This window comes from Paroedura picta, chromosome 6 (assembly GCF_049243985.1).
Source record: "Paroedura picta isolate Pp20150507F chromosome 6, Ppicta_v3.0, whole genome shotgun sequence".
Classification (NCBI taxonomy): Eukaryota; Metazoa; Chordata; class Lepidosauria; order Squamata; family Gekkonidae; genus Paroedura; species Paroedura picta.
In genome coordinates, this window is record NC_135374.1 from 89587998 (window position 1) to 89601020 (window position 13023).

General features: G+C 40.4%; 1 long non-coding RNA gene across 1 annotated transcript in view; it reads left to right on the forward strand.

Annotated features, from left to right (window-relative positions):
* LOC143840271 (uncharacterized) overlaps nucleotides 1-13023 on the forward strand; it is a 195030-nt gene that overhangs the window by 35128 nt on the left and 146879 nt on the right. The window contains exon 2 of the long non-coding RNA XR_013232100.1: nucleotides 758-846. This is a non-coding gene — a long non-coding RNA (uncharacterized LOC143840271). The remainder of the gene's footprint in view (nucleotides 1-757; nucleotides 847-13023) is intronic.

Consider the following 13023-nt stretch of genomic DNA (forward strand, 5'->3'; position numbering starts at 1 on the left):
GGGGCCCAGTGTGGGCAGGGGCAAACCAGGGGCTGCATGTCCATTCTGGCCTACCCCGTGCCACACAGGGAGGGCTGAGCCAGGCCCACCCTATTTTAAGGGCCACATCTCATGGCCGGCCTCCTCCCCCAGCGGTTTGGTGACCATAGACCGTGTTCACATACTCTCTGTCAGCCTCCTACATGCCCCCCCCTGCTATGCAAAGGAAAATGGTCAGTCTCAGTTCCCTCCCCCTCCATTATTATATCAAAATAAACATTTTTATCAGGATATTTGGAAATGGATGCTTGATGAATGATCATGGCAATGTCAGTGGCTATATGAACCATTTGTGTGATGAAAAAGGACCCCATAACTCTACTGGTATACTTTATACAGCAACATATAGAAAGCATATACATGAAGTTTAGCAATGGAACCTGGACCCGGATTTCTGACTCATCAAGAGCCACTATTTTCATTATTGTTGTACAGACATAGACATTTTTTGTGTAAGGAAAAACCATGCTTACCTTCCCATGTGAAGAATGATGCTACAAGTATATGAGTTAGAATGAAAAAACTGAAAAGCAGTTCCTGAATACATGGAGCAATATCTAATATAACCGCGTTAGAATGATTCATATGTTAACTTTGCTGCTGAAACTCAGAATTATATCACTGTCTTTTCTGTACAAAGTTGTTTTTGTGTGTTAGCTCTCAGGTTTCAATAAAACCATCAAGAACACATTCTGACAACAGTCTGTCTTCCTTTCAGAAGAGTGATGGCTTCCGTCTTGGACAGAAATACAGAGTGCGGCAAAGACAGAAAATATGGAATATGCAAGAAACTTCCAATGATATAAGGTAATGCTATAGCCACACTTTCTACTTTGGCATCTTGAACTAAAGGATTGATTACCTAGCCCCATCCACTTTCTAAAAGGACTAGATGTGCACCCGCAAAGATATCAGTGGGTGCCATGGATTCAGTAGGCACCAAATTGAGGGCTCTTGGTATACCCTGATAAAAATAAGATTCCTGAATCTAGATTTAGCAAGAGACACTCCTTGGGTTTCTGTTGTGCATCACTGGAACCAACCCAATGGAGTTTTGAATCCAAGAAGTAATTTCATCCATATTTATAGTGATCACCATTTGAAAGGGACAAGTTCATATATTTGCAGTTCGCCATGATGGCAGCGAGAATTGAAATTCATGGGAGCAGCAATTGCTTCCATTTGGCTGGATCATGCTCATCATTTCTGTTTGCTGCATACACTGAATATTTTGTTTTCTGTTTCTGAAATAATCCCCACATCAGATAACATGTCTATGTCTACATGTAGAGTATTTCAATGCTCAGGTTATTTTGGTTTGGAATTTTTGTGGAAGCACTTTCTGGCATGATACCTTCTGTCCCATGGAACTGATCATTTTCTGATCTGAAAGAGAATAATTACAGTATGTCAAGGCTCTCTTGTGACGGTCACTTTAAGTGTTCTTTTAGTAGGCTATTTGCTCCCAGCCAGCAGCAATCAGACATCAGGCCGGAACATTAAATCACCATACAGTGGAATAACAGAAAGATTCAAATACAATTCAAAGCAAAAGTTAGGTATCCATATGCAATTACATAATAGCTTTAATGATTGAAATATGATATTATATATATTACTTATATCTTCCTGATGAAAGGTCGATCCAATAACCTATTTCAATTTTGACATCTTAAATGTGGGAATTACTTTAGCATCTCATACAAATACAGGCTGGTGGCATATCAACTTCTTTATGCTTTTCTTAAGTCACACAGAATGCTTAAAAGTGTTTTTTAAGGACTACCAAATGCATTGGGGCATAAGCCTTTGTCAGGTAGAGCCCTTCATATACATGAAGTATAACCATAGAATGTGTGTATAAACACACACAAAGGAGGTGGGGAGATAAACAGGGCCAAAATGCCTTGAAATGCAACCTCATGACAAGACCAGAAAGTATTCACAGATATAACTGGTGATTATGCCACCTTCCCAATATTGATGACCCCCCCCCCGCGTGCTTTTGCTGTTGCTTACTAATGGTGACTTTCAAGTCACCAATAGCGTACCCTGGAAGACTGAAATTTTCTCCCACTCACTTATGAGGTATTTGATTGGTGATGTCAAACTTGTGTTCATTCATGATTTTTGCAGAGTTATTGTCATCCATCCAGTTGTGTCTGACTCTTGGTGATCTCATGGCAAAGCTGTTGCCATGATCCCTAATCCTGTACTGTCGCCTTTAGCCATGCAATGTTCTGGCTGGTGTCCATCCCAATTGTGTCCAGCCACTGCATCCTTTGTTGGCCTGGTTTCCTTTTTCCACTGACCAATCCTAGCATAATTGCTTTCTCCATTGAGTTGGATCGCATGATATGGCCAAAGTAAGTGAGCTGGAGTTTCATGATTTTGCCCAACGAAACATCAGAATTTGCCTAACAATAGCAGAATTTAATGCACTGTAGTGTTTCCTTGTTTGTGACTTTCGCTATGGAGCCCACAGAAGACTTCTCCAACACAGAGTTCAAACAAATTGATTTTTCTCTTGTCTGTTTTTTTTTCATCCAACTTTCACAGCCATAAATGGCTACTGGAACTTTAACAGATCTAACTAATCTACATTTGGTATTCAGGCTTATGTCCTGGTTTTTCCATGTCCGGTTCAAGCTGCGGAAAGGCTGATCTGTAAAGAACAAAAGGTAGACAAGGGTATATGTTACAATGGAAGATTAGCTGGTAATTGACCTGATAGTATTGCTGATATTGCTTGGATCTGCAATAGTGTCCTCTATATCAATATTCATTTGAGCTTTGCATTCAATGAATTCATTTACATTTTTTGTTTCTTCCCATGTATTTATGTATATGTGCATGTATATCTGCCAAATGATATTTCATCATCTCATACATCTGATTAAGTTAGCTGTGGTCCATAAAATTTTATTCCGGAACACACTGGTCTTTAAAGTGCCACTAAACTCTTTGTTATATCATCTCTGGATGACATTTTGGGTTTTTCCTTTTTTTGATTTGGTTCCTTCCTTACTAACTAGCAGCCACTTACCACCGCATGTTACAAATCTAGGGAGGATCTTCAAACATAGTATTAAATGCAAATATGTTAAAACGCTGTTGGCGAAACAAAAAAATAAAATCAGGTACAAAAATCACATATTAATCCTGCAGTCCTAAAACACTTAATCCTGTGGAATAGTTCCATGGACCACTTGGAATTGCAGTACGTAGGGATAAAAATGCCTTCGACCTCTTTAAACACGTTCCCTAAGTTGAGCTCCTACTGCCTTTACACTTGACCTTGCTGATTGAAATTCCAGCCCAGCTCCTAAGCAATCAGTGGTTTCCAAGAAATCAGAAAAGTGTTTCTCATTTCCCTGCTATGAATGTAATATGAATTCAAGATGGATGTTAAAAAAAAATAACTTTTAGATCATATGAAGTATCAATAATTTCTTCTTTCAAGGATTTTTAAATTGTAAATTCAAAGTTATTTCAAATTAAACGCCCACCAAAAGTTTTCAAGGTATTCCATTTAATATTATCTCCTGCTATGTAATATGAATGAATTTGATTGTTTTGGGTATTTTCACATTGATATTAACTATATTTTGTGCCATTTGGGGGTTCTAATTGGCTAACTTTCCCCCCCAATCTAATGCCTTTTAATGGGTAACAGACCTAATTGTCAGAGCATCATATCTTCTGTTTTCTCTATAATTTGTCCCCCCCTCCAAGAAAATGTTCACAGTAATGATAGAAAGTGACATTATTTTAAAAGATAAGGACCAGCAACATTATTTGCTGTCTGACCTTTACCGTTGCCAGAACAAGCAGCTTTTATTAGCAAAATAGTTCAAGCTTTTTATTACAAAGGATATTTGGCATTATTCCATAGAAGAAATATATAGTTCTTGACAGTAGAAGTTATTAAGGCTTCCTTCTCTTCTACTGGGCTAACATATTAGCAAAAAAATAGAAGTATGATGTATTCTAAGATGAAGAAGGAAGCTGACTGAAAGAGACAAGAATATTTCATATATTACGTTTTATGAATGTATTAATTCTGTTTTACATCATTGACAGCAGTATATTGAAACATGATGGCTTTACCTAAGTGTTCGAGGAGCTATATTGGAGACCTTTAGCCGCTGCTTGCACATTTACACAAACTTTTAGCTATTGAAAACTATTCGTTCTTATTTTATTAAGAAAAAAAACTCTCCTGTAGTATTTTAGCATCTTTTAGAATGCCAGCAATTTTAGTATTGTAAAGAAGACACGCTGTGTCTTTTATCATTTATAGCCATATCTACTTTTTCCCACACAGAGAGTCCTGCATTTTAACTCTTTGTCATTCTAAGGTTTGGAGATATTTCTGACTTCCATGGTTATTACCTAGGGGTAACTTGCTTAAAATATAGGGAGAATTTTCTAAGAACTTCATTCTTTTCCTAATAAGGAAAGGATGTAAAATGAAATTGGGATAACAGTTTTGCTCATGCAAACTGCATTTCAAAAGGCATTTCCTCCACTATGAAACACTTCCTGTTCAGTAGGCTCCAATATTACTTCAGAAGACTCGGCTATGCAAACTCACTGGATAAAATGGAGAGGTAGAACATCTGACTAACAGCTGAAATCAACCTGAGCCAAGGCACCAGCACAGTAATGATTAAAATTCTAGTTCCAGAACTTTTCCTGGAATCCTACTGGTTCTGTAAGAACCTCAAGTTTATGTTGAAACCAAAACATAGCAGGACTGGCATATTAGTTGCATTCTTCAGAAGGTAACGCATGTTTACTCTCACTTCATCCAACACCCAATAACCTTGCTAGACTAGTGTTTCCCGTCAAAAGCAATGTGTCCCTGAACTTATATAGTGGTCTGGTGTCAGACTTCTGCTTTCTGCTGAGGCCATGAAATCATAAATTGCCCTAAAAGTCTTAGAATATATTTTCAGCATATGAATCTGAGTTTCATTTTTAAACTAGGGACTGAACATCCCCCAGTTTAGCTCACAGCCTGCTTGCCTGTTGTAAACAAGAAGCCAACTGTTTTTCTTTTTTTGGGGGGGGGGGAGAGCAGTCTAGATTGCTTACAAACACCTTCTTGGTCAGGTTGCATATTAATCCACACATTCCCACTCCTTTGGTGCAATATTTTTTTAATGAGGAAATAAATAAATAAATAAATAAATAAATAAATAAATAAATAAATAAATAAATAAATAAATAATAAAGTCTAACTATTTGGTGCTCACTTGCTGGATCTGGTCCCGTTTGAACCTGTGGCTTTGTCCTTGTGACCCTTGGGGCTTCCCAAGAACTAACTTGTGAGTACTGCTGTAGTTATTTAAATGAGGCGAGTTCCTGATTAGATCAACTCAATGTTTTCTGTTGAAGTGCTGTCAACAGCAATGCTCCACAAGCAGTGTTTTACAAGGAAATCTCTGGCAGGGCTGTACAACACCAGACACCAGGACAGGCACAGTAGCACAGTGCCAGCTGGGTCAGGCCAGGTCCAGTTGCCCAGTGGGAACCTGTAAGGGCTTGCAGAGAGTGTCTCATTTTCACCATATCCCCCTCCACACTCTGTTTCCTTCTGGCAGCCCCTATATCCTCAGTATTCCCTGTCTCCTTTTCTCCTTCCAGCCCCCCAACCAAACTGCCCTAAATATGTCCCCTCCCTCATCTTCAGCTTTTTAAAACTGTTTACTTCAATTATATTTCATCTTTCTCCACAATGTGGACCCAAAGTGGCTAACATTATTCTCCTTCCCTCCAGTTTTTCCTGGCTTGACTCTGGTAAGTTAGGCTGAGAGTGTGTGACTGGACTAAAGACTCCCAGTGCCAGAGTAAGGATTTGAATTTGAACCACCCACAGCCTATTTGATATTCTCAACATGACCAATGTCATGCATAAGCAGGGATTAATCCCGCTGCCATGCAAGGACTGGCCTGGCCTTTCCTGCCCATGCATGATTGGTCCTTGTGGTTGCTGCCAGGTCTGGTTCTGATGAGTTTTCTCTCAAAGACCAAAGGAACTTTGGAACGGTACTGAGCAGCTTTTTCTGACAAAAACCAAAGCTTGAAGGATGACAGTACTGTTGTGGTTTGTGGCAGTGGTTGTCTAGCATTCATTTCTTAAATGATAGGATATGTTTTTATCATACCATTCTTGCTTGCTTACTTATTTGTTTCAGAGTTGTTTTAGAGTTTTCTGCAAACCTGAGGCTTTTTTCAAGTTTCAAGAAAAATCTATCTTGTCTCTATATGACCCTAGTCTCTGGATTTAAGTATTCACAGATGGGACTAGGCTAAGAAATAGATAAATATGTTTTCTTGTTATATCAGTTTATTATGTTACTGTTCTAAACAGATAATACTACTGTCTTTTTGATAATTTATGGAGAACAATCAGCAAGTAAGAAAAATACAATCCTTCTGGAAATCAAACTGATAGGATATATATTGCATTTATGGATATTATATCCTGTGTAAAGGACTTCATTGACCATTTTGTGTGTGTGTCTATGTGTGTGTATTTGGTGGATGGCATAATATTTCCACTTGCATTGGTTTCCTGGCATAAAAATGTTTATAGTACTCATTAGCTAAGAGGATGTCGGCACTGGTCCAATGAACACAGATCTGCCTTCTGATTTTAGCCATTAAATTGCAATGGGATTCATAGGCTTAACATTGTGGGTGTGAGAATAATATAATGGATCTCCATCTTTAGCCCAGTTACCATGGATGCAGATAAAGGTCATAGTGGCAGCTGCTAAGTAGTTGCCTTTCAAGATGTATTTCATACACTACTATATGTTTGCATGAAAATACATTTAGAGTACATTATATTCCACTTTCTTCAAGTGAATGCCTTCTTTCAGCTACCAAAGAGGGTTAATAATGCCACCTTATTTATTTATTTAAATATAAATCTGTTGATATGTGACAGTAAAGAGTTTTGTAGCACTTTAGAGACTCACATTCATTGTGGCATTCATTTTCATAGACTAGATCCTGCTTCATTCATGGTCTGGGCCCAGAGTGCCTCTCCAAATATATCCCCTGAAGAGTACTACGGTCTGCTGGTTCCAACAGGCTAGTGGTCTGTGGCCCAAGAGAAGTCTGCCTGGCCTCAACCAGGGCTAAGGCCTTCTTGGTCCTAACCCCCATACAGTGAAATGAACTCCCAGAGAGGACACAGGCCTTGTCAGAACTTATCAAATTGCACAGGGCCTGCAAGACAGAGCTCTTTGCCAAACTCTAACTCAAGACAGCAGTGCCAAGAGGTGCAGTTTATCAACTCAATAAATCAAATCACTTTTATATATTTAAAAAAACCTGTTTTGAATAGTGAGAGTGGGGACATAGCTCAGTAATATGATCACCTGTCCTCAAAATAAAGTTATATTTGTTTACTACGTAATTAGAGAAAGACACTCTGAATGTGCTCAGAATTATAATCATCATCATCATCATCACCATCATTATTATTATTATTCGGATTTATTACCCACCACTCTCAGCTAACCTGGCTCATGGCGGGTTACAAAGTAAAAAACAATACAATCCCCTAAAACCCTATTTCCCTTAAAACCAGCGATTAAAATACAAGTCCGAAAGAGAAAGAAAGAAAGAAAGAAAGAAAGAAAGAAAGAAAGAAAGAAAGAAAGAAAGAAAGAGACAGCAACTCACCCACCGCCTACCCCTGCTGGGAACCAGAGGAGCAGCTAACCACCAGAGATGACATATGGTGGGATATTCCTCCTTAAGGGGGGGGCATAGATCTTCTCTTTGCCCCGGTTTCAACCATAAACCCAGTGGAAGAGCTCCATTTTCAGGGCCCTGTGGAAAGCCGGAAGCTTTCAACTGGTTTTGAACACCACTCAACTGGTTTGGCCTTGGCCTTGAATGCAGGGATTATCCTCAGCCTCAGTTTATTTTGTTGTATATTTTAAAAACAATCTAGAGTTGTATATTTTAAAAACAGTCTAAATGCTATATAGATTACAAATTTGCCCTAGGCTAGAACAGCTAAATTGTGGTTGGGAGCATTAGAGAACTTACACTGCCATTTTGTTATTTTAATACTGTTGTTACTGTTAATGACCCATTATGCACGGCCGCCATTATGGCGGGTGGGGGTTGGATGGAAGATGCGGTGGAGGAAGGTGCGCGGCAAGCTGTGTACGAACAGTACGGCGGCAACTCCTGGAGCAGCCAGTAGCAACGGCAGAAGAGACGGCAATGTGGAGAAAACAGCATAACACCATAGCGCCCCCCCCATTAGCCTTCCCGAGTCGGCAGCCCGGGAGCAGTAGCCTAAAAGTATAACAAATAAATAAAATATCAATGCAGTCAGTTACTCTGTACTAAGGTTGCCAACTGCCAGGCAGGAGGTGGAGATTACACAGTATTACAACTGATCTCTAGATGATAGGCATCTGATTCCTGGGAGAAAATGGCTGCTTTTGAATGTGGAATATATGACAGGTTGCTTCCCTCCCCAACTTTCCAAGAATTTCCCAGTCTGACCTGACAACCCTAGGAGAACCCAGGAAAAGGGGAGAATATCTGGGGGGTTTCAGGAAAGGGAAAGACAAAATTGTGGAGGAGGGGGAAATGACATGCCTCTCACCAATCCTTGCAGATTCCCACCTGTATGTTTTTCTAATAGTCAAGTTGATGCAAGATAGTTTTCATTATTAAAAACAGGTATCAAGTTTTGTTCTTGACCATTTAGGGTTGCCAATATCTGGGTGGAGCCTGGAGATCTCCCAAGATTGTAATTGATCTCCAGATCCACTGCAGAAAATGGCTGCTTTGGAGAGTGGAGGGTATTATGCTCCATTATGCTCTGCTGAAGTCCATCCCTTCATAGCCCCCCAAGCTCCACCCCCATAATCTTCAGGAATTCCCCAACCTGAAGTTCGCAACTTGACTTCTACATGTGTTTCAAGTACAGTGAGTGATTAACTGAGAGTGATATAGAACAGGGGTAGTCTACCTGTGGTCCTTCAGATGTCCATGGACTACAATTTCCATGAGCCCCTGCCAGCGTTTGTTGTCAGGGGCTCATGGGAATTGTAGTCCATGGACATCTGGAGGATCACAGGTTGACTACCCCTGATATAGAAAACATCTGTTATACAAATCTGTGAGTCTCAGAGCCCCTCTGTGTGTGCTTTTCTGTTGAGTCCTTTACTCTTTATTTTTCTTTCTTTCTTTATCCTCCTGGGTGTCCCAGAATTGTTCTCCAGCTCAGCCAGTTCTAAACACCAAATAAACTCTGTGGATAAATTCTGCAGCACAAACTAGGGAGGCAATTCCAGATGAGTGTAGATATAACTCAGATTTTCTGCCTGGTGTTCTTTCTTGTTACTGCTGACATTAATGTGGAAAGGAAGCAAACAGAAAAAAAAGGAAAGGCACAAATGACAACTGTTGAGCAGAAATTTAAGAATTAATTTAGACAGTAAGGGGGTGGGGATAACACGGGAGAAGCCAGAAGCTATTCTTGAAGCTTTTCTCCATCATCTGTGAGTCAACTGGGTGAAGAGCTTTTTGTGTGTCTTATATCTCTGTAATAAAAAGGGCTAATTTTAGGGGGGGAAACCTCAAATTTTGGAGAAGGATACTGTGCCACTAAATGGCACCTCTGTCCATTTAATGTGTATGTGTAGAGAAGAGATATTAAAAAGAAATGGGTTTTTGACATCACTTGCACAGCTTCCTAAAGCAGCAACTTTTAGCATGTAGTAGAATTGCACTGTTTGCTCTTGCCACTAGGAAAATCAGGGCCAAATTGTGCAATTAGGATTAAAACCATTATGGTTCCTTTTTATCTGTGCAATTTTTTATTACTATGTAGGAACTAAATTGACAACTTTTAAACTCCTCATGATCTTATCAGTTTTATGTCTTGATTTTAACTGATTTTGTATATTGTTAATTTATTTGAAATGGCCTATGGCTGATTAATAAACTAAATCTAAATGTAAACTTTTAGCATGTAGCTAAATCAAGCTTTAATATTAACATAGCACCACATATTAAATTCACTTTCTCATTGATTTCAGTGAAATGTGCAACCAAGTAAATGTTCAGAGGAGAAGAACACACAAACCAGCTCACAAAGTAAAGTTCATCCTGAATTTTGGCTGGTTCATGGTTTGCAAAACAATGTACATGGAAGGATGACCGGCACAAAGTGTGCTGTTTATCACAATTTGTGAATGGATACATTTCCAGACAGACTGTCTCCACTCAATAAAACTATTTACAAAACTCCAAAGCAATGGAGGAGGACAATAAAGAAAAAATTAAACTTAAAAATTAAACACATAACAACAGAGAATTTTCTTACAGTAAGAAGGCATGATGACCAAGGCAACCATCAAGACAACCGACTGGCAGCCAGCTTGTAATTCACCCATTTTGCTGGGTGCTTTTTCAGGGTGTCAGAATTGTCAAACTTAATCTAATGTGCTAGTAAAATGCCTCTATCAGACTCAATGGATATTATTATAAAGCCTTCAAAACCCACAAATTAAGGGAATATTTATCCATCCGTGTCTGAGAAATTCAAGCAGGAAAACCCCCAGTTAAAGAGTTCCTAACCAAAAGCCATGCTAAAAGCAGACAACCAGAACACATAAACGTATGTGAGCACTTCTCCACTGAGTGGAGTATTGGGTTTGGGTGTTGAGTGAGCCACCCCTTCTCTATGCTCACACCATGCAGAGGGGGTTAGCCACTGTGTGTCTCAGCTGAGAACCTATATTTATGCCTTCCTGATTGTGAACACCTCTGTGCCATGGGGGTATACATGGCTACAAAGGTCACTCATTATGGGGGAAGAAGTCCTCTATCCTCTCATACCACAGGCCTCCATCCTCAGGCACTAAGCCCATCTTGCCAGCCACTGGGGCCCTCCGTAGCACGGCATCACCAGGGGTCTCAGAACCTCCTTTCCCTGATCTGTTCCCAGGGCTGACACTTTTTCAGAAGGAACATGCCTCGCTGGGTTCCATTACTTGCCACAGGTGCCTCTCAAGCTTTCATGGGACTAGTTTTGGCATCCCCTGTCAGAATTTGAAGGCTGTCTGTCTTTTTGTCATTCTGAACCTGCATTAGGAGACTTGTGGGTGGCCTGGCTGGTTCAACATGTGTTTTCCTTCCTCTGCAGAGTAGAATTCACTGCGGCTGATGTATGTTCTCTGGACCTGCTGTAAGAGTTGTGGCATGCTTCCCTTGCTTGTCTGGGGTGGCTGGGGTGCCTGCCAAGCTTTATGGAGGCATATTGGGGAGCCCCAGTCAAAAGACTTGTCATGCCTACCTTTCTGTAATTTTCAGATCTGACTCTGGAGAATTGTAAATGTCCCTGCCAGCCCCAAAGGTGTCTCTTGTGCCAAGCAGAAATAATATATTGTGGTGTTTCAGCCATGGGTGGGTTGTGAGAGTTGTGGGCATGTGCCGACCAAGCTGACATGAGGTTATTTTGGGAAGCCACTGTTGGAACTCTGAGTATGTCTGCCTTTCTGTCTTTTACATACTGGGGAGGCTACAGGAGTAGGAGGAATGCTTGCCTTGCTTCCAGTGGAGGAGGTCTGCCCAAGTGAAGTTTCCCCTGTGTCACTGGCTCATTCCAGAGCCATTTCATAGAGTCCTGTAACTACAGCTGCCTTTTCCAGAGAGAGCACTATAGTGGGAGATATTGGAAATGGGAGGATCTGTAACTGAGAACCCAGAAATGTAATCCACCCCCAACTTGGAGAGGCTGTAGAGGAGAGGGTGGCTGGGTGAGGTTCCCTATGTGTTTGGTTTGTGTAGCTTGCAGCTTGACATTTCCCTCAAAAGCACTTTCCTGGCTTGACCTGGACCTGTTGGGTTTTCTGGGCACATTTCACTAGTTCTGCCGGGCTTTCAAAGATGCCCCCACCTTCTGTTTCTACTGTAGATATTCTTGGAGACTTTTGCTGGGCTTCTATTGCCCTTGCTTTGTTTTCTGTTCAATCCCTTCATTGGAAACAATGAAGACACCTTCTTTGTGAGGCCTTAACTCAAACCCCATAAATTCAATCCTCACCGAACTTGGAGGGCAGGTAGATGCGAGTTTGGCGTCTCTAGCTTTTACAGGATCTGTTATATACACTCCTGAACCTCCTGAACCTGTATCTGTCATCTCCCCAGAATGCACTTACCTGGGGGGCGCATTAGTTTGGCACCAGCATGTTGACATCAGCATGCATCTAGCATTACAAACCTCACAAACCAGATCGGCCTGTCTAGGCCCACAGTTTGCGAACTGGGGATGCCACAAACCATGAACCAAACCTTATTTCCCTGTTTCATGCCCATCCTTACTGCAAACTCTAGGCTGGAAAATTCCAAGAAATCTGTGAGCATAGTCTTGAAAAGGCTGGAGACCAGGGAGGAGAGGGAGCTCAGCAGATATATAATGCCATAGAATTTATCCTCTAAAGTTGCCCTTATCTCCAGGTGAACTGATTTCTGTAGTCTGGAAAGCAATATTCCTGCAGAATTCCAAGCCCCACTTGAAGACAGACAACCCTAGGGAGGAGTGATTGTAACTATCAAGTTATAATACTAACATATGGTGTGACAATGCACTGCATGCTAATACATGCAAATCATATATAATATTAATATTAGTTAACTCATTCTATGCATGTCCAATTTCTAAATGGGAAAAATGCCTGTGAGGAGTAGCAAGTATTATTTTAATAGAAATGATATAAAACACCCAAGGGAGTTCCCCTATAGATATTATTAAAATGAGATAACTTTGCCTCTTGTATTCTCTGTTGAAGGCCCGAACTTACAGTCTTCTGGTCCAAAGTAAAATACCCTTATCCATACAGCCCCTATGAAGGAATTGAACAACAGCATCATAAACCAGTAAATTCTATGAATGTTGGCATGGTTCTGTTTTGCTTCATGTACATACTTTGG